The 6,234-nt window shown below is 41.8% G+C and overlaps 1 protein-coding gene across 1 annotated transcript in view; it reads right to left on the bottom strand.

The window, feature by feature from the left end:
- The window catches only part of LOC101849719, a gene marked incomplete in the record, with an annotated part of 16,367 nt that overhangs the window by 9,078 nt on the left and 1,055 nt on the right, over window positions 1-6,234 (bottom strand).

The raw sequence follows: 6,234 nt of genomic DNA, 5'->3' as shown, positions 1-6,234 counted from the left end.
GAAAATAATAAGCAGTTGAAACCGTCATGATCGCACGCAATGAAATTGGGGCAAAAATAATATAAAACCCCCCCCCCCCCCCCCCCACACACACACACATTTTTTCTCCAAGACACCCACTGCGATAGACAATTGAAAAAGTAAATATTAATACCAGCTCTATTCGGACTCGAGTCTGATTAGATTTTTTATTGATTCGGACTCGATTCCGAATATGAGTTTTATCTATTCAGACTCGGGTATGAAAAAAATGTTTTATTTATCGGACTTGGCTTCTACGAGAGTTATGTAAGTGTAAGGAGGTTATATAATAAAACTTTAGTTTTAGTAAAAGTTTTACGGCACTTGCAACACAATAAGGTCATATAAGTGCCGAAGATTAGAGGTGTTACAAGGGAGTTACAAACACAAAAAAAGGAGGGGAGATAATTAGACGATAGATGTTTGATAGGAAAGAAGAAGCAAACCACACAAGAGCACCCGCCAACCACCCACCAATAAAACTGTCGTCGGCGGATTTTTACCTAAGGCCAGCTCTATTCGAACTTGAGTCTGCTTGAATTTTTTATCTCATCGGACTTGTGTCCGAATACAGGTTTTATCTATTTGGACTCTGGTCCGAATAAGTCTGGTCCGAATAAGATGTTTTATTTCCGGCAAGTAGCAATTACTCCGACCCCAGCAATTATTTCCGCCGAGTCGCGATACCTATGACTACTTCCGGCGAGTAACGATTAGTCCGATCCCTGCAATTACTTCCGCCGAGTAGCGACACCCATGACTACTTCCGGCGAGTAACGAGTTGTCCGATCCCTTTGATTACTTGGGGTGGGATGGCACTACCCCAGGCACTACCCCACCCAATCTCTACAGTATGAAGTCAGAGACCAACACTGACCTACACCGAGAAATGAGAGTCTATAATATAGAGCCTCGTGGGCAGACGTTACAGTTTTAGATTTTGAATTGAAAGAAGAGGGAATATTATTATAATTTAAAAACAACAACTGATGAATGAGTAAAAGGCGAAAGCAACGAATAAGTTTTGACACTGTATACTAGATCAATATAATCTTTGACAATGACTTTGCATCCCGACTACTTTTTCTTAAGTCTTCAAGATTCAGGAAAACCTCGATTTCAGAACATAGCAAAACACCAACATTTTTTTTTTTTTTAATACATTCTTTAAAGAAAAAATAAGATAAAAATAGAGTAATTGAGAATCGTTAGTTTTCGAAAAAGGGATCGGTTCTTTTTCTCAGCAGCAATAATCGCAGGAATCGGTTCTGGAATCGATTCTTGGACCACCACAACACTAGAGAGAGAGATGAAGAGAGAGAAGGGGGGATGAGACAAAGTTGTAAACGGACTTGTTATAATCCGAATCATTGAAGAGATCGAAGTCCGGAATATCTAGGCATCGGATGAGGACATTTACCGCAGGAACAGGCGCAGGGTTCTCACTATTATAATTATATATATCAGTATTACTTGATCCCAGCCGCTGTTTCTTTTTAGGAGGAGGCAGTGGAGGGAGACCAGAAGTGGAGGATGGACCAGTAGGTTCCTGATTTTCTTGATTAGATCTACATGTCGCTTATTTTTGCTTTTTTTCTTTTGAGGGGGAGGCAGCGGAGGGAGACCAGAATTGGAGGATGGACCAGCAGGTTCCTGGTTTTCTGAATTAGTCGTAGTACACTAATTTTTATTTTTGGTGGACCGCACATTCAGCACTTGAGTTATTAGGATACTATAAATAGATTTAGTATTCGACAGTCGGGGGGGGGGGGGGGGGGGCAGCCACATGCAGATCAATTATATTATAAACAAAGAAAAGTGGACAAGGAACATTTTATAGTTTGCTCTGCCCAAGAACTTTACTTTAGTGGCCCCACATTGCCAGCCTTGGCTAGGCCTAAGAGGTACCATGAGACTAATGAGAGACGATAGAGGCGCGGGTGAAGTTTACCTGACCAGTGAAAAGAGGGGGAGACATGGTGGAGGTATCTAGATTCGTTTCTAACGTGTACTGTAGGCTCTCTTCTCAATTAAGTTCAGACTTTTCTTCTCTACGCTTACTTGGGCCAAGACTTGACCGAAGCCTAGATTCTAGAAGAAAGGGAGAATTGGGAAGGATTTTTACCTGTCCTGTACCGTGGTCTCCAAAATCCGTAGTTTATTAGATCTAGATCTAATGTAGATGTACATGATGAATAATTACAAGCAAGCATAGAATAACCATTCCTTTCTTTTTAAAAAAATTCTTCCACTCACACCAGAATCTACTCTTAAATATCTAGATCCACATTAGATAAAGAAAAATACATGTGTATAGTCTAGTATTTAGTAACCCATCATCATCATGCCCATATCATGTAGATCATTATGGGAACGATAGATCTAGACATCTAATGGGCCTGTCTGTTCTCAGTGTCATTGGGAATAGTTTCTTGGCCTCATCCCAGTGACACTGGGAACAATTCTGGCCTATTCCTAGTGCTTTCCAAAATTAACACCCTTAGCCTAAAACTAAAGATGGGATACCTGGGTGTGACAAATGAGATCCAAAATCAACTTAATGTAGTAACTCTGTAGTAACACATCATATTATTTATGGCCGGATGACAGCAGTTTTACTTTTAAGGACTGTTCACAAATGACCCCACCCCTCTTGTCATCTTTCCCAGGACACCCCCCCCCCCCCCTCAAGTTGCCTAAATGTACACGTGTGTACCTTTAGATAGAACCTGTACAGGGTGCATTTTATATTTGCACCTTTGATCTTTTTTTAAAAAATTGTTTATTAATTTAAAGAATACAATAATAGTGGCGCTGCCCCTGCTTGCACTGGAACCCGATCGACTGGTACACACATAAACAGCACTCAAGGGGTCTGTTTGGCCAATTTTGGTGGATCGGGTCACCACAAATTTTGTGTTATTAGTACTTTCATACTCTTTCTTTCAGAGCCTCTGTGAACTCTGAAAAGCTCTTAAACTTGGCTCCCACTTCCATGCTGAATAGATCTAGAAAAACTAGAACTAGGTGTTGAGTAATTTCAGATTTGCGATGCAATAGCCTTGGGGCCAACAGAACGCTACTGGCAAGGTTCCCTCAGGGCTCTGTTTTGAAAAATGAAAATGCCACGCAGGTAAGCTTATTATATAGGCCAAGACCGACTAGTTTCGCGGACACCCGGTGCGAATAATACTAATACTTATGCGCACACCCGGTGCGAAAAATATTAATACTTATGCGCACACCAGGTGCGAATAACCACTTCCAAAAAAAATAGGCCTACCGAATAGTAAATAAATTGGCCGTCGTTATTCGGACTCGAGTCCGAATAACATTTTTTCATACTCGGACTCGAGTCCGAATAAAAAAAATTCTTATTCGGACTCGAGTCCGAATAACATTTTTTCATATTCGGACTCGAGTCTGAATAAAAAAATTTCTTATTCGGATTCGAGTCCGAATATGAAAAAATGTTATTCGGACTCGGGTCCGGAAAAAAGGAAGTGTCTTCGTTCTATAGATCTAACGTTCAGTGCTTCCAATTTTCCGCCATTTTTTAGTTTCCCCCACACCTTATCTGCCGATCCAATGCCCGCCGCCTCATTGATACGCCCCCCCCCCACCCACGTTTCCCACTTTCTTTGTTGTAGAAAAAGGTAGAATTGAAGATTAGCAGACCACCTGGCACCTGCATATTATGAGCTGTATAAAAAAAAAAAGACAGATTCGTTCAAATACACAAGCCTGTGTCATCTCGATTGTTTACCAAGAAAAAGTTGTGTTGCTGTGTAGAGCTGAGCATATGGCAACTTTTGATTCCATAGACCAGCGCACAATTCATTACGTAGATCTACGTCAAGACAAGCTTATTATTGTAATAATGATCAGTTGCCGAGGGGAAAAAGACTGACGCGTATGCGACGTTCAAAGCCCGGACCGATAGTGCCCCCCCCCCCCCCCACCCTCCCCGACACGCACACAGCCACACGTGTGCAGGCCGCCCATCCAACCCCGACACACGCTAACGAGCCATCTTTAATTGCCAGAACTGATAACCTCTTGACAAATAAACATTTTTATTAGAAGCGCTCTAACTTTTCAGGCCGGCCTCAAATTCATCATAAGATTAAAACTCGGCTCCTGCACAAAACGCCTTTTTGCCCGAAGTGATCCCGGTCTCTACCCAGCCTGAGGCGAGTCACGTGTGAGGCAGGACAGGAAGCCGGATTCACGAGTCTCAGGAAGTCGGAAGTGATGTCATGCTGGACAAGAATCAGAGTCCGAATAACATTTTTTCATATTCGGACTCGAGTCCGAATAATCACTTCGAAATAAATTTTTAGTTTGCAGTACCTAAAGTATAGTATTTGTATTTCAAATTTGAGACGAAACCAGGTGCTTGCCTTAATGACAGCGCATGTATTTTAAACCAAAATAATTACTATTAAATGAGACCTGTTTTCTAATGTTAATAGGGCCTAAGTACGGCTAGACTGGCAGAAGAACGGCTAGACTTCTTGGTTAGCCGTACTTAAGGACGGCTAGACAATAAGGCGATAAGGCTAGAAATCTAGATCTAGCCGTACTTATTAATTATCAATGGCTGAATTGTAAATGAGGTTTTTAGTTTGCAATGCCTGAACTATTCTACAGAATTCTACAATTTTTCTGTTATCACAGTGTAGAATTCGGTGCTTTTTCGGTAGTTCCCACCCCCCCTTTATTTTGAGCCTGACCTACATCGAGATCTATACGTTTGATGCGAGCTAAGATATCAAACCTAACAAGTGCAAAACATCAATTTATGGTAAAATTCAGGGGGGCATGCCCCTCTGAAACCCCCAACCACATTTTTATTAGGACAGGGGGGCACCTCTGAAACCCCCAACCACATTTTTATTAGGACAGGGGGGCATGCCCCTCTGAAACCCCCAACCACATTTTTATTAGGACAGGGGGGCAAGCCCTACTGAAACCCCCCTCTCTTGAGGCCTAAACCGGCTAGTAACAATTGCGGGGTGGGAACTACCGATTAAGCGCCTAGAATTCTGTGGTTCAGGGTGAACGCAAAATTATTTGGCCTAGATATTTTAGATCTATATCTAGATCTAGATCTAGATCTAAATAGGCTATAACGGTGAACGCACACCGGGTGAGAATAGCCAAAAGACTCACCTGCGCTATTCTCACCCGGGCCGGGGTGAGAATAGAGGTGGCCGCCTAGGGTCAAGAAAGTGGCTATTCTCACCCGCCCGGAAGTTCTCGCAAGATCAACTCCTCCCCTCTTCTCTCTCTCTCTGTCTCTTTCTGAATACTGTCTATCGGTGTGGACGATCAAATTGACCAAAACAAAGTTAAAAAATGATGTTAAAACACAAAAGTAAATTAATTTGGTTGTCTACAAAGATGCTACGGCTATTTAACTTTTTGAATCGAGCCGAACTACGCGGATCGCCATTTTGTTTTGACCGGAAATTCTCGCGCTACTCCTCTCTCTCTTTTTCTCTCTCTCTCTCCACTGCCCACAGACAAAATTGTACGCTTTTAGTAGGCTACAGTTGTAATGGAACGTTTGTTCACGGCACAGAATTCTACAATTTTTCTGTTATCACAGTGTAGAATTCTGTGGTTTAGGGTGAACGAAAAATTTGGTGAACGCGCACCGGGTGAGAAAAGCCACAAGACTCGCCTGCACTATTGTCACTCCGGGTGAGACTAGATCTAGATCTAGATCTAGATCTAGATATCTAGATCTAGATCTAGATATAGATCTAGATCTATATCTAGATCTAGAATCTAGACATCTTAGTACTAGTACGGCTAGTCACTTCGTATAATTCTAGATCTAGATCTAGATCTAGATATAGATTAGATCTAGATCTAGATCTAGACAGATCTAGATCTAGATCTATCGGCGCTTTTTCGGTAGTTCCCACCCCCCCTTATTTGATAGAGCCTGACCTACATCTAGACCTAGAAATCTATATATACGTTTGATTCGCGGCACGGGCAAGCTAAGATGTCAAACCTAACAACTGCAAAACATTAAATTGTGGTAAAATTCTAGATCTATACATAACCACCAAGCCAACAACTAAAAAAGTGAAAGCTGCCATACCAATATATATATGGATTACGAATAATCACAACAACAAATTATTTCTTGTGCTTTATAAACTTCTTGCGTTGCGGCAACTCCTCCATTGTCTTCCA

The sequence above is a fragment of the Aplysia californica genome, unplaced genomic scaffold, assembly GCF_000002075.1.
Source record: "Aplysia californica isolate F4 #8 unplaced genomic scaffold, AplCal3.0 scaffold00523, whole genome shotgun sequence".
Classification (NCBI taxonomy): domain Eukaryota; kingdom Metazoa; phylum Mollusca; class Gastropoda; order Aplysiida; family Aplysiidae; genus Aplysia; species Aplysia californica.
Note: the sequence above shows the minus strand (reverse complement) of the source record. Positions and strands in the feature narration are given on the sequence as shown.